This window comes from Aotus nancymaae, unplaced genomic scaffold (genome assembly GCF_030222135.1).
Source record: "Aotus nancymaae isolate 86718 unplaced genomic scaffold, 86718_ANA_hifiasm-v0.15.2.pri h1tg000008l, whole genome shotgun sequence".
Taxonomy (NCBI): Eukaryota; Metazoa; Chordata; class Mammalia; order Primates; family Aotidae; genus Aotus; species Aotus nancymaae.
In genome coordinates this window covers 33,351,607-33,376,585 of record NW_026988419.1, presented here as the reverse complement: position 1 = coordinate 33,376,585, position 24,979 = coordinate 33,351,607, and the positions used below count along the sequence as shown (strand labels likewise).

At 40.7% G+C, this 24,979-nt stretch overlaps 1 protein-coding gene and 1 long non-coding RNA gene across 6 annotated transcripts in view; one reads left to right on the top strand and one right to left on the bottom strand.

Annotated features, from left to right (window-relative positions):
* Positions 1-12,379: 12,379 nt before the first annotated feature.
* LOC105731469 (uncharacterized) lies at positions 12,380-17,646 on the bottom strand. 2 transcript variants are annotated; one of them, XR_001110741.3, is made up of 3 exons: positions 17,094-17,646; positions 16,316-16,511; positions 12,380-14,826 (listed from the first exon to the last, which is right to left on the bottom strand). It is a non-coding gene; the product is annotated as an uncharacterized LOC105731469 (long non-coding RNA). The 2 variants fall into 2 exon arrangements; XR_010341433.1 differs by having other exon boundaries at positions 12,380-12,838.
* Positions 17,647-18,161: 515 nt separating this feature from the next.
* Positions 18,162-24,979, top strand: part of SPATS2L (spermatogenesis associated serine rich 2 like) — a 169,226-nt gene continuing 162,408 nt past the window's right edge. The window contains exon 1 of one of the 4 annotated variants that reach the window (XM_012473236.2): positions 18,162-18,237. The gene's annotated coding sequence lies outside the window, so the exon portion shown is untranslated. Of the gene's footprint in view, positions 18,238-18,299; positions 18,445-19,726; positions 19,755-24,979 lie in introns of those variants that run through there. The other 3 variants (XM_021670697.2, XM_021670699.2, XM_064373206.1) reach the window with 3 other exon arrangements.

Sequence of the window (24,979 nt, the reverse complement as noted above, 5' to 3'; positions counted from 1 at the left end):
TCTAAAATACATTCAGTTGATCCCAAAGAAGGCAAAAAAGGAGAACAAACAAATCAACAGAGGAGACAAACAGAAAAGAATACCAAAATGGTAGAAATAAATCTAACCACATCAGTAAAATCAATTCAAAAGTGAAAGGAGTCTTTTCAATAAATGACAGGAATAGCTTGATATCCATATGGGGGAGAAGAGTCTTTGACCCCTAGCTCACATTGTTCACGACAATTAATTTGCAATGAACAGAGACTTAAATATAAAACTAAAATCATAACTCTTTCAGAAGAGAACTTAGGCAAATAGCTTTATGACTTGGATACAAGCAATATCTTTTTTGAACTTTTAAGCTCAGGGGTACATGTGCAGATACATAGATAAACTTGTGTCATGGGGTTTTGTTGTACAGATTATTTCACCACCAGGTCTTAACCCCAATACCCATTAGTTATTTTTCCTGATCTTCTCCCTCCTTCCACCCTCTGATAGGCCCCAGAATGTGTTGTTCCCCTCTATGTGCTCATGTGTTCTCATTATTTAGTTCCCACTTCTAAGTGAGAACATGCAGTATTTAGTTTTCTGTTCCTGCATTAGTTTACTAAGGATAATGGCCTCCAGCTCCATCCATGTCCCTGCAAAAGACATGACTTCATTCTTTTTATGGCTGCATAGTATTCCATGGTGTATATGTACCACATTTCCTTTATCCAGTCTATCACTGATGGACATTTGGGTTGATTCCATGTCTTTGCTATTGTGAATAGTGCTGCAATGCACATATGCATGCGTCTTTATAATAGAATGATTTACATTCCTTTGGGTATATACCCAGCAATAGCATTGCTGGGTCGAATGGTATTTCTGTCTTTAGGTCTTTGAGGAATCACCACACTGTCTTCCACAATGGTTGAACTAATTTACACTCACACCAGCAGTGTATAAGCATTCCTTATTATCCACAACCTCACCAGTATCTGATATCTTTTGACTTTTTAATAATAGCCATTCTGAATGGTGTGAGACGGCAACATTTTGTTAAGATACAGAAGCAGTAACTGATTTTGGGAAAATGATAAATTAGACTTGGCCAAAAAGAAGGGCACTCTTTATAAGGTTGTAATCAGGTTATAGGAGAACCAACAGAGATGATGCCAGAACAGAGCTGGTAACAGCAGAGAGCAAGGAGAGGTACCACAACCTAGGAGAGAGTCTTCTAGCAAGCATGACTGTGATCTTCAGAATGTGATCTGGTCAAGGTTGCATCAGCCAGCCTGAGGCAATCCAGTAGGAAGAGAGCCAGGGAAATAAATAGTCCTACAGCGTTCTTCTCTGTCTCCCCATCTCTCACTAGGGCTCTCATTTGACAGAATCCAATCAGAAGCCAAAGGAAAGGAAGCTGGTTGACACAATTGTAGGAGATACTGTAGGCACCCCACACACATCACCTTGGCATTTAGATTCTCATGTTATATTTGCCAAAATCACCTTTTTGGATCTTTATTACATGATTACAAAGGAACTGCCAACAGGGTCATTCTAGTAGTTCCTATAGACACATGTTCAGATCCCTGTTGACTCAGCTTCCTACCTCCTTCAGTCCTCTCATGCTTCTCATTGTAAGTTTAGGGATTCCAGAAAGCATACTGTCTTAGACAGGATATATATATGGTGCCCAATAGACTCCTTTCTGAGAAAGCTCTTGAGTGACTTCCACACTCATAACTTGCTACTGAGGACTTCCTTATCCCTCATCACCATGTGTTTTTACCATTGATGCCCTTATCCTAGGAATATCCAGAGTGGAATGAAGCAGGCAGATATCTATGTTTGCCAATGAGGTTTGAGAGGGATTGTCAGGCACATGTGTTGCCTTGGAATTATAACTGACTGACTAAACTAAAATTTGGATGTGAGAGAGAGTATAAGACAGCCAGGTAACCATAACATTTAGGGAAGAGTGCAGTTAAATTGCCAACATAGTAGAGCACTGGAGTAAGATTAGACGCTAACTTCTGAAGAGATTAATACAAAACAGATTTGCTAAATCTCAACTGTTTCTTTCTTTCTTTCCCTTTTTTTTTTTTTTTTAAGATGGAGTTTAGCACTGTTGCCCAGGCTGGAGTGCAGTGGCATGATCTGGGCTTAGTGGAACTCCGCCTCCTGGGTTCAAGCTATTCTCCTGCCTCAGCCTCCTGAGTTAACTGGGACCACAGACAGGCACCACCATGCCTGGCTAATTTTTTTGTATTTTTAGTAGAGACAGGGTTTCACCATGTTGCCCAGGCTGGTCTTGAACTCCTGAACTCTACTGATTCACCCACTTTGGCCTCCCACAGTGCTGGGATTATAGGCATGAGCCACTGCACCTGGCCCTCAACAGTTTCTTGAACCAATTTTCAATTTTTCATGAGATCTGCTGAGACTTTCTGATATATCCTAATAAACTTGAGGAGACCAGAAACTGTCTGTTTCTGGTAACCTTAAAAAGCCCAATTTTTTCTTTCAGTTAAGTGACAAGGCAATTTCAAAATGGGAAACTAATTCCATCACACAATTGAATGGTCTTGAAGTATTCCACCAAAGTTTGACCTGGCAGCTCAATGACATCACCAAGGACTTTTCTCATCGTCTATCCTTTTGCCATCTGCAGTGTTGGCTTCATTTCCAAATTCCAAATAGATGGTCTCCTCTTGTGGCAGCAGTTTCAGCCCTTACAGTTTTACAACCACTGTTTGGAGGAGTAGAGAAAAAATTTCTGATAGTTTCTGCACTAGTCTTGAACCACTAGTCTCATCAAACCAATTTAGCTCATATGCCCCACCCATGAACCAATCTCAGGGGCTAGGAACATTGAAAGAGCTAATTTGTCAAGAATCCACATCTGAAACTAGATATGGGATCAGCTTTAATAAAATTATATGGGTACCCAATGATTTTGGAAGCTATAGAGAACGAGATAGAGAATGGATGCTTAGAGATAACACGTGTCCATATATATCCAGTACTTAGCCTAAATAGCTACCCAAAGACAGACCTCTGCAAGCATTGTCTTATTTAGCCCTGGCATTGCACTATTAGAAAGTAAGCCTTGACCCTCCACTAACATGCCAATATTCCTGTTAAGAAGATACATTCAGACATAATCTTCATTCCTGGGCAGATGTTAGAAAGGGAAAAAGCAATTGAAAGCATGAGACCTTGACTACCTCAGAAGAAGAAACCACCAGAAAGGGAAGTGAAGAAGAAAATAATTGGGAGGTTAATAGCAAATGCATCTCGGTAAAAAATTTGCCAAGTGAGGGCTGAGCATGGTGGCTCACACCTGTAATCCCAGAACTTTGGGAGGCTGAAGTGGGAGGATCGCTTGAGTTCAGGAGGTCCAGGCTGCAGTGAACTGTGTTTGTGCTGCTGCACTCCAGCCTGGGTGACAGAGCAAGACACTGCCCCCGTAACTCCCCCCCAAAATTGCCAAGTGGATACTTCCCACTGCCAATAATAAGGCGCCCCTGGGCTGAACTGAGCAGGCTGAGAATGTCCATTTGCTACCCCTGGCCTAAGAATGGCTTCAGGTCTTCTCAGACCACTCCAGTTATCTGGGACATTTTCATGTAAATTCTGGTGGGCCACTCCAAGGAAGGAACATAAATCTAATCCAGGAATTCTCTCTTTAATAAATTGAAATAAAAAAGATCGTAATCAGCCATCTTCTCTCCACTTCCTACTAAATTGTACAGATATACACATACTGTTAAAGGTATTCTATTCTTGCTAGGGTCAAAATTTGTACAGAAAAGATGCTTCATGAAATAACCCTGAATATTCCCTAATGTATGAATTCAGAGTTAGGAACACTCTAAGGAGGTGTCAATTAGGCACATTCATCCATAGTTCATACCTACCTTGCCTCCCATTACTCCTCCCCCCAACCCTACTGAAGGCCCAGGAGCTATCTGGATCAAAGCAAGTATATAGAACTCCAACTAGATAAGTCAATAAACCAATGGAGCAGACCAAAAATGTTTATTTATTCCTTTACTATAAAAATAAGAAAGTAAATGAGACACTTCAAAATTAGAGTAAGAATGTATTTCTAAGAATTAGGCAAGCAATTTGTTTGGGCTGTTGGCATATTAATCTTTCATTTAAAAATTTTAAAACAAAGGCTTCCACTGATTCACAACAAGAACAGACTTTCTTATAATTTTTAAAATATGTTTCAACAAATTAAATCTCCATATACAAAATAATAAAATTGATAAATGCTACCATATATAAAACATAACTCAAAATGGATTGTAGACCTAAATGTAAAATCCAAAATTATAAAATATTTGGAAGAAAACATAGAAGAAAGTATTTTGACCTTGCTTGGCAAGGATTTCTTGGATAAGATACCAAAAGCACAATCCATAAAAGAACAAAATTGACTTCATTAAAATTTAAAACTTCTGCTCTTCAAAAGACACAGTTAAAAGAATGAACAGACAAGCCACAGACTGGGAGAAAATATTCGTAAATCATGTATCTGATAGAATACTTGTAGTCTAAATATATAAATAACTCTCAAAACTCAATAATAAGAAAATAACATGTTTTTTAAATGGGCAAAAGAAATGAACAGACATTTCACCAGAGAAGATATTTATACAGAAAAGATGGCTCATGAATAACCCTGAAGATGTACCAGTTCAGAGTTAAATATGGATGACATTTAAGCATATAGAAATGTGCTCAGCATAATTAGTAATTAGTCACTAGGAAAATGCTAATTAAAGCTTCTATGAGTTACCACTTTACACCTATTTAGAATGATTGAAATTAAAATGACTGACCATAGCAAGTGTCGGTGGGGATGTAGAGGAACAAAATGCTCATAGACTGCCATGTGAATGTAAAATAATTCAACTGTGGAAAAAGTTTCTTATAAAGTTAAACATAAACCTACCATGTAATCCAGTCATTTCACTCTTAATTTACCCAAGCAAAGGGAAAGCAAATGTTCACACAAAGACTTTTCTGCAAATATTCATAGCAGCTTTATTTATAATAGCTAAAACTGGAAACAACACATATCTCCATCAACAGGAGAATAAATAAATAAACTGTGGTATGCCATTACAATAGCATACTATTCAGCAATAAAAGGAATGAACTATCGATACCTAAAGCAACGTGGACAATTCTTAAAACAATTATGCTGAGTAAAAGAAGCCAGCCCCCTCCCCAAAAAGAATACATAAAATATGAGTCCATTTATATAAAATTACATAAAATGGAAATTAATCTATACTGACATAAACTAGATCAGTGGTTAACTGGCAGAATATTGGGTGGGAGGAGGTTTTCAGAGGGGGAGGGAAGTAAATGAGGATAGGATTACAAAGGCACACAAAGAGAAAACTTTTAGGAGTGATGACTATGTTCCCTATCTTGACTGTGATGAAAGTTTAAAAGGCATATATATATATATATATATATATATATATATATATATATATCTCAACACTTATGCAATTGTACACTTTAAATATGTGCAATTTATTGTTAGACAACTATACTTGTATAAAATATTACATAAATACATGAAATTTAAGTATATATTTGTTGAAAATATCCAGCCATGTTGTCATTTGACAATATTTCCTGAATGCTCCCATGCACTGAAGCTATTTTTTAAAAAGACATGAGATGTAACTCCTATACTCCAAAGGCTTTCAGAGTTCTGAGGTTTCAAATTTTGGACTTGTGGGACTGGAGCTGTGTGTGTAGATTTAAGATATAGAAGTTTGGCACTCAGGACAGATTTTTGAGCTGAAAATATAGACATTGGAGTTACAGGATATATAGAGTTAATGAAATAACTTGCATGAAAGATATGCCTAGAAATAGACTCTAGACTGAGAAGTGGACAGAACTGAGGACAGAACACTAGAAACACCAACATTCAAGAGGAAGGAGAGGGAAGTTTGAGATGGAAAAGAAATGATCAGAGAGCTTGGATGAGAACTCAGAGCAACAGCACAAGGAGTAGAGCATTCTCAAAAGGAGGACAGTGTCAAATGACTCAGCAGGGCCGCAAAAGATAAGGAGTGAGCAGTGTCAATTGAATTTAGCAATTATGTCTCCAGTGGCCTTGATGAGAGCACTTTTTGTGTCACTGCCTTGAGGAAGCCACACACCGGTACACTAATATTCTTGCTTTGCACGTTGGTTATTGTAAAGGAGGCAGAAAAGAAACAGTTGGATATTTGAATTATTCCTTCTCAGACAGGACATTACAGCACACCAGAGCTTTGAAAAGATGATGTTCATGTGTCTAGACTTCTGTCTCTCAATTCTTTGCTTTTCCTCCCCCATCATAGTCTCCTAATTTTGATCAAAACGTATGGCAGTCATCACGCCATTATTCTTTTTCCTTCTTCTCTCAAGTCCCTGGGCCCCTTATTCTTTTCCAGTTCCACCTCGCCCCTTCAAGTGGCCAGAAAGAGTGGTCCCTGTCCACCATCTCCACTTCTTTACACTCTTTCCTCTCCTGCCATCTTCATGCACCCAGGAATCTGGTCCTGATATGAGGGGCGAGTTCAGAGTGCTAGAGCAGGGAGGGCCTAGAGTATGATCACCAGGCTTGTTAGCAGCCAGATGCTGATTGATTTCCCCAATGAGAATGACACTGAAATACCTCTGAAATCTTTGCTCCTTTATGTTCACGGCTGCGGATGCAGTTCGTTCGCTCTTTGATGCATTGACCTACCTGGTCCCCTCCCCTGCAGGCATTTGGCAGTTATCTGTAGGCCACTGCTGTCCTGCCTGTGGCTTATTGAGAAAAGAGAATGCTTGGTGGGAGGGTTTTAGATTTGGATTTAAGTAGCTCTCTCTTTCAGTGATCTAGGCTTCCAGGAGTGTTGCTGGCTGGTTTTCATCTTATGTTCTGATCCTAGCAACTAGGCTTCTTTCTTTTTCCCCGCCTTGTACTAGAATTCTTGAAACAAAATCCCCTTCTCTGCTTCCTATACCTTAATTCCTGATTTGTTAGCTGGCTACATCAGACAGGAATTCCAATTGGCTGCTTGTAACCAAAGTAGGGAATAACAGTGGTTTAAATAAAAGTTTTTCTGTCACATAAAAAACACCCAAAAGCAAATAGTCCCAGACTGTAGATAACTCCTCAGTAGTCAGAAACCAAGACACGTTCTTTCTGGAACATCAGCCTTAGCACTGGTTTCTATTTTCTTTCCTTCCTCCCTTCCTCCCTTCCTGCCTTCTTTCCTTTCCTTGTTTTCTTTCTCTCCCTCACTCTTTCTTTCTTTCTCTCTTGTCAAGTTCTCGCTCTGTCACCCAGGCTGGAGTGTAGTGCTGAGATCACAGCTCATTATAGTCTTAAACTTTTGCAAGTGATCCTCTTGCTTCAACCTCCTGAGTAGCAAGGACCAGAGGCGCACACCACCATACCCAGCTAATTTAATTTAATTTTTTTGTAACCTGGCCCCAAGTGATCCTCCTGCCTCAGCCTCCCAAAGCACTGGAATTACAGGTGTGAACCACCATGCCTGGCCTTCATTTTCATTTTCAAGGTTGCCTCCTGGCACAAATTGTCTGTTGAAGCTCCAGCCATCAGGGTTGTCTTCCAAGAAAAAACAGGAGAAAGGAGGAAAGCAGGCAAAAGGCACAAAGCAGTCATGTGTCTCCTCTTTTTAAAGAACTTTCCAGAGATTTCCACCTAGAAACTTACACTTGTATTTCATTGCCAAAAAATGAGTCATACGACCAAACCTTGCCGTGCTAACCGGATGGAACCAGGGTTCTAAGTAAAACAGAAACAGTAGATTTTGGGTAGGGACCTAGCAGTCTAACAAGATTACTCAGCTTAGAAACTCACCATTCTCATTATACCCTCCCTCTTTCCCTGAACCAGTGTCCTGTCTTATCTCTCTGACTTGATATCTCCTGATAGACTTCTCTACATCTGCCTGCCAGCTGACCACTCAACCTGGGTCTCCAAATACAGTCTGCTTTGAAAGTTTCTATTGCTATGTTTATCGACATGATTGTTCAGTTGCTGGATTTCTCCTTACCGACCTTCCAAGCTGTTGACACCCGGCTCGGATTACTTTGTCTATTAATTCCAGGTAAACAGCACTTTCTAGTACTACCAAAGATGCTTACAGTTTCCCTGGGGAGGGGGAAATGAGCATATTGCACAAGAGGTAAATGTGGAAAAGGGGCAATGACAGGTAGTCATTTGTTCATCTGGTTGAAGCACATCTGGTCCCAGGCAAGAGCTCCTTACCCTGCTTGAACTGCAGCATCTTCCTCTCTTCTCTTCCCTTGTCTATTCAGTCATGATTTCTACAATACGCCCTGTACTTAAGATTTTTATTCTTAACTTGATAACTGGATTGCGACCTTCATACATTTCTCCTCTTGCTAGACTTCTTGCCTCAGAATCATTTTCTGGCTGTAATTCTTCAGTCTTCAAAGTCCTCTTGAAATTATGTTTTCTTGACTTTCTCCTTCACCTGATCTGTCAGACACCTATTCTCATTAGCATTTCCAGGCTCTACCCTGAGACTGCTGATAAACAAGTTTGTTTACTTCTAGTGGTTTGTTAGAGCAGGCTTGTATTGGCTTGGGAGAGCTGATTGTTAAAAACAAAATAATTTTAAAAATATAACTTGTTAAACTGTTGGTAGCTTAAAATTAGCCATGGTAGAAGTATATACAACATGGAAATTGGCAAACAGTATTAATCAGGGCTTTCCTTTTTTCCCAAAGGGTGTCTACCAGCACACCATTGCTTGTTTCTCACCGTTGTTGCTCCCTGCACACACACACACACACACACGCACACACACACGCACCCAACACTTCTCATCCCAGATCCTTATCTCTTCAGCCTACCTTAGCCTCCAGCTTACAGGCAACCCTTCCACACTCAGCTATAGCCAGTGATTCAACATTTCATAATGGAATATATATATATTTTGAAAATACGTCCTGGACACTAAAAAGACTTTTCCAAAACTGCTGACCAGGCTGTTTGAGAACTGCTAATGTAGTCCATCTGTCTGCCTTCAGAACACATATAATTATATGGAGGAATCATTTGTGGAGGGAATAACTTACATCCCAGTGTTTCAGTAGAGGGAATTTATTGATCAACATCAGAGATGCCTCATCACAGAATATTAACTTCTTCTGTGAAGTTAATATTGGGCAAAAGAGGGCCAATTAATGATTACAGGTATTTCAGAAAGCCTGGTGCAAGCTGTGCAATGATCAAGCCACATGAGCCAACCAAAATGTCAAGATGCTTTGCCTTTGACAGGAATTGTATCAATTCACATCATGCCATTACCTCTTATTCATCAAGACATCCGTTCCATATGTCTTTGATTAATAACAATAAAAAATGAAGTAATTATTACTTATATTTGCAGTATTTTAGTAAATAAAATCATTCAAATCATGGAAGAAAAAATAATAAAAAGGATATGAAAGCCTGGGAACCACTAGACTATGCCAATTTTTTATTATATTGAGAAGCTAATATTACTTTATTTAAAATCATGTAAAGGTTGCTAATATTATAGACTAGAGCACATGTGCTGGAGACCTACTGTTTGGGTTTATATTAGAACTTTGCCACTTACTAGTCCTGTGATTTGGGGCAAGTTGCTTAATCTCTCTGTGCCTTAGTTTTCTCACCTATAAAATGTAAATAAAAGCATCTACCTCACATGATGACTGTGAAACTAAAATGAAAAACACATTAAATGCTCAGAATGGTGGTTAGCATGTAGTAAATAATTAATGGACATTTGCTCTCACTTTCATCCTTGATATTATTTTTGTAGCAGTTTCAATGTACCAGAAACTGTGCTACATGCTGTACCTGCAATCTCCTCTAACCTTATTATTAAGCCCATTTTATGAGTAAGGAAGTTGAGCCTCGGTAGAAATGATGTAACTTTTCCACAGTCTTGGACTAATAAGTGTGAAAGAGCCTGGCTCAATATCTTTTAGGAGATTTCATTTAAATGGTAGAAAGATGTAAAACCACAGCCTGTATTGGAATTCAAGCTATCCTGATATTTAATATTCTACTGGGAAATTCTTACTTCATAGTCAACTGATCCCTTGCATGCAGTAGCATAAACTATTCTTGTTCTGTCTTCGGCAGAGACAGAAGAGCTCACTTATCAACATCCCTGTGTGTTCACTTGAACTGTTATTAAGTTGCCCTCCTGACTTGTCTTCTGCAGGTCTTACAAACACACAGCTCCCATAGGCCTTCCCTATGAATCCTGTTTGTTAGCCACAGAATAATCTCCACAAAAGTATTTCTACTTTCTATAACAGTAATTTTTAAATTAGACTGTAAATCTAAAGTTCATTACTAGTGTAAGTAGAGCACAGTATCCTTTGGCTGAAGTTGCTTCATTTAAGAAGAAGCTGAATATAAAGATCCTTTCTCTCGGTCTTGGACTTTTTTATTCCACCTGCTTATTCAGAAGCTGCTGCCCACAATGCACCATAATGCATTTAATAAGTATTTTTTTTTAAGTTTCAAGTTGCATGTCATTTTGTGTCACAGGGATGAGTCTAGACTCACATCTCATTTACATTTAGTTGTACAATCAGGAGGACAAATGACAGTGTGAATGTTTTTAAAAAACACACATCACTGTCCATTCATTCACATTGTCTGGGCCAGGCATGTGCTAGACACCAGGACCAAAGACACAGTCCCTGCTCAGGGAGTGCATAAGTCCCATAAGGAAGGCCAATGTGCAGTTACCTAATTATTATAATAGAGCAATGCACAGAAATCAATAGAAACACGGGGGAAGGAGCAGCAAAGAGACCCTGGAATGTAGAGGTAATAGAGTCTGATCAAGAACGCTAGGGAGCCAGTCAGAGGCCCTAGCTCTAATCCCACTTTTATAATTAATTATTATGCCATCTGTTAAGGGCTGAATTTTGTCATCCCAAAAAAGATCTGGTGGAGTCCTAACCCCCAGTACTTCAGAATGACCTTATTTGGAGGTTGGGTTTCTAAAATGAGGTTCTTAGGGTAGGCCCTAATTCAATATAACTAATGTCCTATGAAAAGGGGGAAATTTGGACATAGAAACAGACATGTGTAGATGGAAGATGATGTGAACACACACGGGGAGAACATGGGCATCTATAAGCCATGAGAGATCTTTCCCTCACAGCTCTCAGAAGGAACCAACCCTGCCCATACTTTCAGACTCCAGAACTGTGAGACAATACATTTCTATTGTTTAAGCCACTCAGTTTGTGGGTTTTGGTTACAACAGCCCTAGCAAATGAATATGCCATCTCAGTGTCACAAGCATATCCCATGCTTCAGGTACCACACTAGGCAAGGCCAGTCCCACATTTGGGAAGATTTGGGCAAAAGCACTCAGAGCATGACTAACCAGAAACATGCCTACATCTGCCAGCAGCTTGTTCTTACACTGTGACCCAGATGAATCCAAAGGTTTCTCTTTAAACACTGAATTTGAGTCTATAACAAGACCCATTAAACCTTCCCAGTGGGACATCCAGAAACAACATTTAGAGTATAAGCTAAACTCAATAAAAACAAAACTTTGTGTTAAATAACAGATCAACATGGCATTACTTAAAACAAATAGTTAATAAACATGCAAGATTTTCTACCTCACTGGTAATCAGATTTGTGACAAAAACTGCTCTTGGTAAATGGAAGATGCTAATACAGTTGACCCTTGAACAATGTGAGGGTTAGAAGTGCTGACCCCCATGCAGTCGAAAATCTGGGTATAACTTTTGACTCCCTAAAAACTTAACTACTAATAGCCTACTGTTAACTGTAGGCCTTACTAATAACATAAACAGTGAATTAGCTATGTTATATGTATTATATACTGTATTTTTGCAATAAAATAAGGTAGAGAAAAAATGGTATTAAGAAAATCATTATAAGTAGGAGAAAATATATTGGTGATTCACTAAGTGGAAGTGGATCATCATAATGGCCTTCATCCTCACTGTCTTCACATTGAGCAGACTGAAGAGGAGGAGGAAGAGGAGGGCTGGTCTTGCTGTCAGGGTTGGCAGAGGCAGAATAGGTGGAGGAAGTGAAAGAAGAGAGAGAAAAGGCCGGCACACTGTGTGTAAGTGTTACTGAAAAAAAATCCACAGATAAGTGGACCTGCACAGCTCAAATCCATATTGTTCAAGGATCATCTGTACACATCAGAGAACAAATATGTTGCATCCTGAATGAGTGATAGCCGATTCACTTAGAATACTCACTTGGTGCCATTTGTCTTTCTGTTGGCACAATCTGAACCTAGAATTATCTTCCTAGAATACACAGTGACATGAAAGCTTTAAAACAAACAAACAAAAAACCCTTTTATTAGGTACATGTTCATTTCAGGCAACTCTTCTGAGAAGAGAAGGTTTGAACATAAAAAATGTCTGAAGCAATGAAAAGATAACCTAATATTTAGCTCCCATATACACAGAACAAGTTCAGCCAAAGTACATTGTTTGGGTTTCTTCTTTCCAACATGCATTACCCTCAGGCCAGCAAGGTTATATTTTCTCCTCTCACTCCAGGTCTTCATCTTTTCTGGAAAATTTCCAAGCAGAGCCCTGGTCCCAGGTCATAACAACTTGAACTGCTGCACCAGAACACCAAGGGAGTGAGTCATCCTTTTGGATTTGCCTCAGCAGGTCTTCAACAACTCTTTGTTTCTCCGCCCATCCAGCCCTCAACTGCACAGCATTGGCCAGTGTCCATGACTGGTTTTTCTTTTAGTTTCTGTTGCTTTCCATCTTCTTACTTTTTAAAAAAAACATGTATAATTATAAAAATGATACACCAAGGGGAAAAAGTACACACAGTTAAAAGGGCAAGTTTCACCCCTCTCACCAACACCCTAGGGGTCTAAGGGTTACCAGGGTCAACAGTGTGAGTATCCTTCAAGAGACACAAATTTCCATCCTCCCCCTACCCACTTGCTTTTTAGAGCTCATACTGTACATAGTGTTCTGACTTGCTCTTATCACTCAAAAATATATCATGGACACTCTTCCATGTCAACACATACATAGCTCCCTCATTTTTAAACAGCTATTTATTTTTCTACAGTGTGGATGTGCCCAAATAGAGGAATAGATGTACCATTCCTCTATTTATAAACCTAGAACTGTGGTCCAAATTTTTTTGGCCCTTACAAATAATACTATAATCGACATATATGTAAATATATTTTTGCACACTTAATTTCTGTAAAAGAGAAGATCATTTGTAGTGAAAAAGTATGGTTAAAAGATACATGCATTTTTAATATCTATAGGTACTGCAAATTGCTTTCCAAAAATGTTTATTAATTCACACTCCAGTCGGCTAAGTATGAAAATTCCTATTTCTTATAGACACAAACACCTGATATTAAAACATATTTTTGCCAATCTGACAAATAACAGATGCTATCTTATTTTTATTTATGCTCTGATCATTGGTGAGGTTGGGTATGTTTTCATACGCTTATTAGCACATAGTCCTTCTTTTGAGAATTGTCTATTTTCTTTGTCTATTTTCTTATTTTGCTGCTTCTCTTTTTTTCATATTGACTTCTAGAAGCTGTCTGTGTTACGCATATTAACATTTTCCTGTTGTGTATATATGTTGCATATATTTTCTCCCCTTAGGTAACACTGTTTTTATGTCACCCTTCACTTGATAGAAATGTTAAATTTTTTGTAGTCTTATCTGTTAAATTTTTTGGTTACAGTTTCTGAATTTTTTTAATGATATTTGAAATTAGTATTATAAGTCTCCTATATTTTCTTTTAGTCTTTTACACTTTTTATGTTTAGATTATTAATCCAGCTGAAATTTTTTCTGGAATATAAGCTAAGACAGTGTATTAATCACGCTTCATTCAACAGAAGGATTTTTTTTTTTACTCAGATAACAATTATGGGTGTTCAGATAAAAATTGTGGGTGTTCAACAAGTAGACAGAGGTATATTAAATGGTTATATTAAATGTCTTAATATCAGGTGTTTGTGAGTGTCTGTAAGAAATAGTCACAGGGTGACTCAGAGACCCCAGGCTCCTTCCATCCTATCTCTACCCTTCTCTTGACAAGAGGTCAGCAAATTACTACCCATAGGCCACATGGAGCCCACTGCCTATTTTTGTAAATAAACTATGATTGGAACATAGCCATGCCTATTTGTTTACATAGTGCCTATAGCTGCTTTCCATAAAACAGCAGAGTTGAGCAGTTGTGATAGAGACTATATGATCCACAAAGCCTAAAATATTTACTATTTGGCCCTTTATAGAAAAAGTTTGCTGACTTCTGCTTTGACGTCTCAGGGTCCTTAGTTTCCACACAGCAGATGGGGAAGAGAGATCATGTGGAAGGCTTTCCATGGATGAGACCTGGAAGGGGAGTATAAATTTTCACCTATATTCCATTGGTGAGAATTTGGTCCATCCTTCACCTAACAATTTGGGAAGCTAGGAAATGTGAATTCATTGTGCACTGAGAAGGAAAGGGAATAATTAGCCATATTCTGCCAAGGTGTACCCTGCAATTATCTGTTTCTTTCTTCCTTCCTATTTTTAATCAGAATAGGCTAGATTACACTGCAGAAACAAACAACCGTCAAATCTCAGTTGCTTAGAACAACAAAGGTTTATTTCTGGATCATACTACATGTCCATTAATGCTCATCAGGGATGGCATAGCTCATTGTTGTCATTCACTCCAGTCTGATGGAGCAGCCACCACCATGCACCTTGATGTTGCAGCACTAGGAAGAAAAGAGAATGTGGTGACTGATGTCCCAGCTCTTAACTTCTGACCCAGAGTGATACTCATCACTTCCAGCCACCTCTCATTGGCTGAAGCAACTCGCAGGGCTATACTATACTTTCATCAGGTGGGGAAGTGCAATCTCATCATGTGGTTCGAAGGCAGCAGAGCTGGAATATTTGTGAACAGCCCTACTGGATGGCACACTCACAGACACAAAACACATATTCATCCCGTCCCTAGGGAAGATAACCCAGATTCCATTCAGTCACTGCACACAAAGTCCAAGATCCTAGATGGTAGATGCCTTCCCCAACAGATTTGAACATTGCCTAGTGATCTGGAGCCTAGTAACTAAAATTCCTCTCTGTCTCCACTACATATTCAGATACTAAAATCCTAATAGTCACAACTGATCATGGCATAAAACAGGCTTCCAGGATCTGAGCTATATCCATGAATGTGAGCCCTGCTCTGAACGATCATGTCTAGAGGATCAGGAGACTGGCACAATCTAGGGGTGGCAAGCAGGGAATATGGCATTTTGCAGAAGTCAATACTGCAAGAAAAGTGCCGGCCTTATTGAAAGACATGGCATTGTTTCTCCATGCTTACAATTAAGCACCCTGAATAAAGAGCATAGGTGACAATATGGAGAAAAGCAGTACGCACGGATTAAAATTACCTATATGAAAATGTTAAAAATATAAATGAACGTACTTTATTGATCTCTCAGAAAACATCTGCTCTTATGGTTCTTGTTTCATTTGCTTAAGAAAAGACTTTCACGTTTCTATTTCGTTTAGAAAATAGTGAAATGCGATTCATGGACTGCAATCACAGAGAATCATTTCGAACAATATAGTCAAGCTAGCATTACATAGATCAAGATTTTAAACAATGTAATTTTTCAAATAAAGTTTCACCATTTGGTGAAAACACCAATATATATCTTATTCACATTTTATTTCTTCAAACTTTTGTATCTCCATATAATAATAGGAATGTAATGCATATTTTAAAAATCATTTATGCCTAACTCAGAAAAATACTGCTTTATTAGTCATATGATGTGCAAGAAGCTTTCACATGTTTCAATAAGCATATTAAATCCAACCAGAAACAGTTTTCATTATTTCAGAATAAATTAGATTGAACAGCAAAAGGTTCAAGTTTGATTTGAAATTTACTGTCTGTAAAACTTTTAAAACTCTGATTTTTTTTCTTTCTTTTTTATTTATTTATTTTTTTTGCTGGGCCCCTTAGCTAACTCTTGAAAGATATAATTGTTTTCTTTGGAGTTATTCTATATTTCATGGGCTAGGCCTCCACTTCCAGTAGAGAATTAGTTTTAGCCTAGTCTGTGGTACAGCGGTTACTCCTACCTTCCTAGTCTCTGTTTGTTTTTTCATCGATCCACTGCTTTAACATCTTGGCTCTCAACATATATAGCATTTATTCTTAAAGCTCCTATCTACAGTACTTACTGAGAAGCAGCCTTCTATTATAAAGGCTATATATGGTCTTCTTAAAACCCTTTCTTCCCTCTGGTCATATTCAGTTCTTGAAAGCATTTTTCTGTCAGACTTCACTAAGCAAGTTAGATTTGGAGTCATGGGAAGATTATGAAGTGGTGGAAGAGAAGAATGAAGATTGAGTTCAGTGTTATTTCCAAAGCCCTTCCTAGGAAAAAATGTAGTTTATTATTCATTTTGGAATTCTAATTATGGAGGAAACCTCCCCAGAACGTAAATAAATTATTTAGCCAGAGGACCTAAGAAGTGCATCAAATTTCAAGTCAAATGGCCATAAGTTACTTATTACACCTAAATTTAATAAGCAATAGGATGTTTGCTCTTCATGTGGAGCATGGTTTCTGGAAGCAAGCTTTCCTCTTCGTAGCACAGGCGGGGTCTAACTGTCTAGGTTCAAATCCTTCCTTTACCACTTACTGGCTAAAAACTTAAGCAACTTATTTCGCCTCTCTGTGCCTCAGTTTCTTGCTTTTTTTTTTTTCTTTTTTCTTTTAAAGTTTCTGGCTCTGTTTCCCACACTACAGTGCAGGAGTGTGATTCTGGCTCACGGCAACCTCAGCCTCCCCGGCTCAGGTGATCCTTCTACCTCAGCCCCCTGAGTAGCTGGGACTACAGGCGTGCACCACCACGCCAGGCTAATTATTATTATTATTATTTATTTGTTTGTTTTGGGGTTTCACTATGTTGCCGAGGCTGGTCTTGAACTTTAGGGCTCTAGAGATTCACCCACCTCGGGCTCCTGAAGTGTTGAGATTACAGGTGTGAGCCACGGTGCGCAGTCCTCAGTTTCATTATCTGTAAAACAGGACAAAAATGGTACCTACCGATGGGGTCCTTTGAAGTATTAAATGAGGTAGTACTTATAAAGCACTTGCTAATGTCTGTTAAATAATTATATGATCCACACACCAGTCCAAGGCGACCATATGATAGCAAAAACCACCACTCCAAGTCACATAAGAAAACGAGTTCCTTTCCTTTTAGCTCTTCTCTTTTCTTATTTCAGCAGTGTGTTGTCAACAGGGCTCACCGGGCCACGTTATGTTAGCAGATTGGAACTTTACCCGAAAGGTGTTTGTATTTTATTTCAAATTATGAATTACTGAACATCAGATAATGTACGATTCTGCTGTGCACTCGCAGGCCCATTAGGGTCTGGAGCTCGAGAGGCATAAATGACTCTGGTCTGGTATTTATAAGGAGATTGACAGCCAAGGAGCCACTCAGAAACAGTTACTGGTATAGCAAAAAAAAAAAAAAAAAAAAAAAAAAAAGGAAGCTAAAAAGTCACCCTTAAAAATAAATAAATAAATAAATAAATAAACAAATAAATAAATTGAATTACTGAATCGTAGAGTTGCCTGCATTTCACTCTAGTGCCTCTGGAAGAGGAGTGTTATCTAAAGTGCTTCCATCATGAATAATGATTGAGAAACTGCTTTTACTCTCCCGACTACTGTACTTCCAGGCAGTAACCCACGGCTGAAGTCCATGGTGCCCATGTGTAACTTGGTTATTACACACACGTTTGGAGCCCAGAGTGCAGACCGGCAGCACAGGGGAGAAGGCGGAACACCGGGGTTGGCCGGGTTTCTAAGGGCAGACGGAGCCCCAGCACTTTTTCCGCGCCTGATTTTTCAGGTCATTTTCGAATGGGCTATCTTTGTTTACATTTTGAGCTTGGCTCCTCTCCAGAAAGCATTACTACTTCTAAAATGAAAAGCATCTAGTATTTGCAGACAGTGCTGGGGAAGCAAAGTTCATTTTCCCGGGTAGGAGAAGATGATTCTCTTGCAACACGTGCGGATTGCGACAAAATCTTTCAATAACAGGGGGAGTTTCGGTGAAGTGGAGGTTTGAGGAAAAGCTAGGAGGTCGGTGTGGGGCAAGCAAGCAAAGTGCGGAAGCTGAACGGGGATTCTTCTAGAAAGTGGGGTGGGAAAGAAGCTAGGGAGGGCGTGTGGAGGGACGGGATCTGTGTCAGAACGTGCGTGTGAGCGGATACAAAACCCGAGAGAGGCGTGAGCAGCGCTGTGTGTGCGAGCGGGAGCGAGGGGCGCCGGCTGGGGTGTGTGCGCCTGGTGAGTGACACCAAGGGGCGGGCGGGCCGGCGGGCGGGGGCTGCCAGCGAGGGGCGGGAGTGTCCCTGCGTGGGGCAGCCGAGCCGGAGTTGTGTCAGTGAAGGAATCCAGTCCGGGGGCCGAGCTGGCTGCGCCCTCCGCCGCGAGCGCCGGCAGCGCGGAGCGAGCTCCGGACTGCGCGCGGCCCAGGCAGCGGTTCCCGCTCGGCCCGCCCTCCTAGCAGCAGGGGCCGCCACCGCCGCGCCGCCTCCCCTGGCGACCGCGCCCCCGGGCCCCGGCTCCAGCTCCGGCCCGGGACAGAGCGGCCGGCGCTCGGCACTGAGGTAAGCCCGGAACCCCCAGCCACCGCCGCCCGGGACCCTTCTCCACGCGGGGCCGGCAGGGGATGCGGGGTGCGGGCGGACGCGGCGGGGCCTGCGCGTCTGGGAGGGAGACTCGGCTGGGCCGAGCGTTCCGCAGCCCGGGCCGCCCAGCCTCCGCCGCCTCCCAGGGCGCTGGGTGTGGCCCGCGCTAGGCGCCGACGCGGGCTGGCGGCGCGGACCGGACGCGGAGGTCGCCGTCCTTCCTTTCTGTGGCCCGCGCGGACTAGCGGGAGGAGGTGCCGGCTGGGACGTACAGGGGCGCGCCCGGGGCGAGCGTGTGGCCGCCGCGCTCCGACGTGGACCCGCCCGCCCCGGATCTGAATCGCCCGCGGCCGCGGTGCCTCCCGCGCGGGCGCCCCTAGTCCCCTCCTAAGCCGGAGGAAGACCCCCCGCCCCCCGCCCTCTGGTCCCGAGCAGCAAAGCCCACGTCAGCCGGTACTACCCAGCCCTCGGATCCCAGCCGGTTGCGGGGTCCGCGGCCCCGGGAACCCCCGCACCCCTGGCTCCCAGCGGGAGCTGGATGCGTCGGCGTCCGTGCTGAGCTGGCGGGCGGAGGTGGTGGGAGCAGACGCCGAGCGCCCGGATCGCGGGACGAAGCGGTAGCGCCGCCGCATCTGGGGAGGGTGGGGGCGGAGTCCGCGGGGGGGACTTCCTCTGAGCCCTGAGTGCTGCGGACCCGATCCGGAGACTGGGCTGTCGCGGGAGGCGCTCCCGCTGGACTCCGGCGCTCTAGGAAGATCGCGCTGCCGGACACGCTGGGCTGAAGGGCCGAGTCTTCACCTGCGCGGGGAGGCGGCGGTACCGTCGCGTCTTCGCGAGTGGAGGTTTCGGGTTCCCGCGGGATTGGTGTGTTTGTGAACTTCACGAGCTTCTGAGGACCCCCGCAATCCTGGTTTTAGCGGATGTCAGGGTTTTGGAGACCTAACACTTTGATGAAAGATTGTTTCTGTACGTTTTCTTTTGACTGTATTACAGGGTTTGTAGCTTGAGAACTAGTGAAAATCCTTGAACTTCAAACACAGTCTCTTTGCTCATTTTTTAGTATTAAAATATGTACCAGCCCCCTCACAAGCCCACAGACTTTAAGACAGACGACTCTGAAATTTTAGAACCTGTGCAGAGAAAGTGGTTTTATACCAGTATTTGAAAGAGTAAGGTCGTGTATCTTTTTAACATCTTTAGTTTGTCTTAATGGAAGGATTCATCACCACTTTGATTGGTACTGTTTTCCAGAGTTTAAGCAGATTTCTAATATGGCAGGGAAAAGGACAGGAAGTCAGAAACCTCTTCACTCTGGGGAAAAAAAAAAGACTTCAAGTATTGCAACTAATTATTTTGAAAGATACCCTGAAAATAGAGTGGGCATCTGGATAAAGTATTTGATAGGCCTTATGAAATTGTGTTGCTTAACCAGAAAGCAATGTGTTGCTAGATGGGGCAGTTTTATCTAGTAACTATCGTGTTTAAAATATCTGTGTATGATATTATTTGTTTAACTGAGGAAAAATCAACTTTGGGGATGGTTTTCTACTTAGACAAGGGAAATACTGCAGTTTCTAATTAGAGTTTTGGAATAAGCTCAAGCTGTGTTAACCTATGGTATGGAGCAGCAGAACAGAAAATATGTCAAATTCTGTATCGGTGTGGCTTTAAATACACACACACAGACACACAAACTAGAGACTAGCCCCGCAAAAGATAATTTGCATAAAAATACAACCACTTGAATACAGAGAATAAAGAGGTTAGTAAAAACTGAACATCTGGGAAAAGTGTATTAATTGGCAATTTTCTTTCTTTAATCCCTGAAAACATTAAATGATTTTCTAAGAATCAACATAGTTTAATGTGCTCATTTAGACAGGCAAAATGATCAAGACTCCTTTTGTATTCATTTTGTTTTAGGGAGCCCCCTAATGAAAGTCTTCAGTAAATAGTTTCTCTGCATGAACTGATTTTCATGAGGCCATTGTGGAGAGAGGTATCTGTGGGCTTGTGAGGCTGCTCTGCCACACCAGTAAGGATCAGGGAAAGAAAATACCTAGGCCATACCGTTGCAGTCTTCAAATGCATGCCAATCTGAAGCATTTACATGGACCCCTTTTATCATGTAAATGGTCATCTTTTACTTCGGAAGTTAAGCTTTAGAAATATCTCACTTTGGATCCAAATTTTTGTCAGTTTCTCAGTCTGCGATCAGAATTGTGCTATCATTCACAATGAATATTCATGAATGGTTGTACTTTGGAAGAGCATAGGTGATCTTCATTCTATTACTTTATACAGTTTTAATCAGCATTTTATGAGGTGAGCCAGGACAAGAACTTCTGGTTACAGTTTGGATAAGATGGAAAAAGTTGAGGTTGCTCTTGGTAAGAGCTAAGCTGCTACCACCTATCCCACTGGACGACAAGAGGGGAATGTGTTTTGTGTGCACTCAACAGGTACCGCTTAGTCACTGCTTCATGGTACTTCTTTCCTAGTCATCTTCTGTAGCACTTTTACTGCCATTTGACTGTGATAATTAAATCATATGTTTGTTAAAATTTCTGTGCACAGAAGAGTAGATTTTACTAGTATGGCACTGGACATGAGAATAGATGTCTCATATGAACAGATTTAAGTGATTGGGTCTGTTTATTGATCTCTGAATGGTTGTGCATTATTCAACTAATCCATTTCATCATTGTTTTGCCTTAAAGTATAATCACACAATTAAAATAAGGTTTTCATGTTACAAATAGTTAAAAACCCAGTAAACATAATTATAGAAGAAAAACAAACCTTTCTTTTTCTTTCCCTTTTCTGAAGTACTCTGCTGTGAAGGTGTTATTTCTTTGACACATCAAAATGGCTAATTTGGAGTTGTGATGCTTGTTATGTAAATAGGCCATATGTTGAATTTCTGCAGAAGCTTATTCCTTCAGTGTTGTGGTAATGGGTAGGATCCCCTAAGTACCATAGCTGAGAAAAATAATCTTATGAAGATATATTTCTCTCTACTACTTATATCATTTTTATTATTTTTGTTTAATAGCTAGTGTTTTTATTTTCTAATAAAATAATTTTAAATGGATGTTCTCCATCTTTACTTCATACAAGTCTTTATCTCCAAACTCCATTCCCATTATCTAATTGCTTAATTAATAGACTTTTTATGGTGGTTGTCCTGCTTTTAAGCCAAAGACTACATGCTTGGTAACAAACTTTTCTTCGTATTCTCTCTAAATTTGTTCCTTTTATGGTGAAAAGACTTTCCTTTCTTGATCTGTTTAGCATTCTCTTCATCACCCAGACTGGAGATCTAGGAACCATCTCTCTCTCACTGCCTCTCTGAAACTATGTATCAAGTCCTATTAACTCTTCCTTTTTAATGGTTTCTGAGTCAGCCCCCACATTTCCTTTTCATTCTTCACTATCCCTCATTGGATTGGAGGCCCTCAGCCATCAGCGTTTCTAGGATGATAATACATCTTGGTCTCTCTGTAATTGAGTTTTCTGCATTCTACGCACTTCCAGCACATCAACCTTCCTAAAACTCTTCCCTCAGAACTCTTTTCCAAGGATTGTTTCACGGGAACAATACTTTAGCATTGTTTAGTTTTGCACCATAGTGCAAATAATTTTCATGCCCCCCACCCCCAACCATTGCTCAGCCTCTCAACCTGGTTTTAATGTACTCACAGTCTTGCCCCAAATTAACTTACCAACTTTATTTTCTACTTCTTTCCAACATGAACCTTCTGTTCCTACTGGTTGTTCTTACTGCCCTTCTAAGATGACATGCTCATTTTTATGTGTCCTCTTTTGTTCATACCCTGCCTTTTAGAGTGTCTCTTTTCTTTTTTTTTCTCTGACCTAACCACATTCTTCAAGTTCAAGTCGGCCTGCCCTGATCATGTTACTCTCATTGGTTCTTTCTGCACTTGTTTGCGTCGTTCCTCTAGACCATCGGATCCTTTCTTACACTGTTGTGTGCTTCATTCTTGCTTTCTCAACTAGATAGCAAGTTCCTTCAGGGCACTGATGTACCTTATATTCTGTCTACTGGCCCTTGGCCATAGGAAGCACTTGATAAATATACCTGTAAAATGAATAAACGTAAGAATGATTTTTCTTTTTTTAATGATGGGCTTTGATATTGACTCTGTACTGCTCACCGTTGGGTCCCCAGAGCCTAATTCACAGCCTGACACATAGTCATGACCTCAATAAATATTTGTTAACTTAGAAATTCATGTTGACATTGGATAGAAGGGACAGACATTTGAAGGAGGCATCTGTCAAGGGTTTTTTTCCCCCCACTTTCCTTCAGTGGTTCTAATCAGCTTCTCCATTCATCAGCTGTGAAAATTCTGAGGACTCGGCATTTCCCAGAGTTGGGATAATGATGGAGTCTGGCAGTTGTGAGTTGGAATTAAGAAGCCTGTAGTTATTTTAAGGTAGAGTGATGGGCCCCAGTATTAAACAAAAAAAAGCATTCAGGCTTATTAGGCTAAAGTTATCAGTTATATAAAAGTTTAGCTAATTAGCTCTAAAATTTCAGACTGTATTTATTGCAGGACTGCTCAAGCTTTTCATTTAAAAGCATCCTTGTAAATTAAAAAAATAAATCTGGGGACCCATCTGAGGGTGAAAGGTGATGTGGGGAAGAGTCTGCCACATCCTATTGTATTCAAGACCAAATTTAATTCTTTAGTAAGCCTTATTTTGTACAAGGCACTGTTTCTGCTGGGAAGGAGTTTGTAGCCTAGCAGGAAAAATATCAGACGTATCCCAGAAACAAAGGTCTAGCAGAGCTCAGAAGGAAAAAATATCTTCTGTTAGGGAGTGGGGGGGATCTTCCTAGAATGACAGTTGTTTGAGGTGATTACTGAAAGGATTTGGATAAGATTTCAATAGCTATTAATGGAAATATAAGGATGAGGGAAGGGTGATATGAGTGAATTTCGGGGCCAATTTGTTGACTTTGTATCAGTGCTCTTATAGTACTGTTGCTTCTGAGTTGAACCCAGCTAGGAGTCTTCTGAGCATTGGTGGGCTGCAGTGTTCAATAATAGAACCTAAAGGATATATAGATACCTGCAATAATTACGTATGGTGCCAAGTGCTGAACTGACTATGACACAAAGCGCAAAATAAATCTTGGAAGCAATATAACCAGTGTGTTCCTGGGTAGCATCCAGCTCACTTAGAGTGCTTGAAAAGGCCTCCTGCATTATGGAAACGCCACTGAAGGCTGACACTTTCACAGTAATGTAAATATTGAGAGGTCCAGCCCAGATTGTGTTCCCAAGCAGCCAGCCATATGTGGAACACTGCACAGTGCACCTAGCCAAGCTGAGTAAAGGTATAAACACACTGTTATGTGAAACCCTCATTCTGATTCCGTGAAACTACTCCCATGGACTGTAAAACTAGGACTAATGGGGATGTTTGAGGAATACAGGTTTTGGGTCAATATACAGAAAGTTGCCCCATAATAGATTGTGCTGTTTCAGGAGGTGATAGGCCCCCATTACTAAACACGTATAAGTATAGCCTATACGAGACAATATCTTATTTAATTATATGCATTTTCTCCTTTATTCTCAAAACAGTGCTATGAAGTACATACTCTTATTACTCCAATTTTACTGAAGAGCAAAACTGAAGCCTAGAAAGGTTGAGTAGCTAGTGATTTGTGGAGCAGGTATAAAGCCCAGGCAGTTTGTGGGCAGAAACTGCATATGCACTGAGATGAGGAAAGGATGCAAACATTAGGTGGCCATATGGATTTTCAAGATTCCTTCCTAATGCTAGGATTGATTCTTTAATTCACCTTAGGGATCAAGATGCTAGCTATTGCAAAGCACCAATTCATTATCAGCACCCAGTTCCTAGTAGATTCAGAACAAAGTGAAAACAGTCATCATCATCATAGTTATCACTTATTGATCATCTTATTTAAACCTCAGTGGAATCCTGGAAGGTAAGGATGATATACCCTTATTGGACAGGGAAAACTGAAGCTCCGGGAAGTTACATAACTTGATTGAGTCTGCAGAGTTGATAAGTGGCAGATGAATCTGTTCGGTGTCTGACACCCAGGCCCTGCTTTTTCTTACACCACGCTGTGAGGTGACACATGGTGACACTGAAAATATTTACCTATCAGTATGCACAGAAACCAG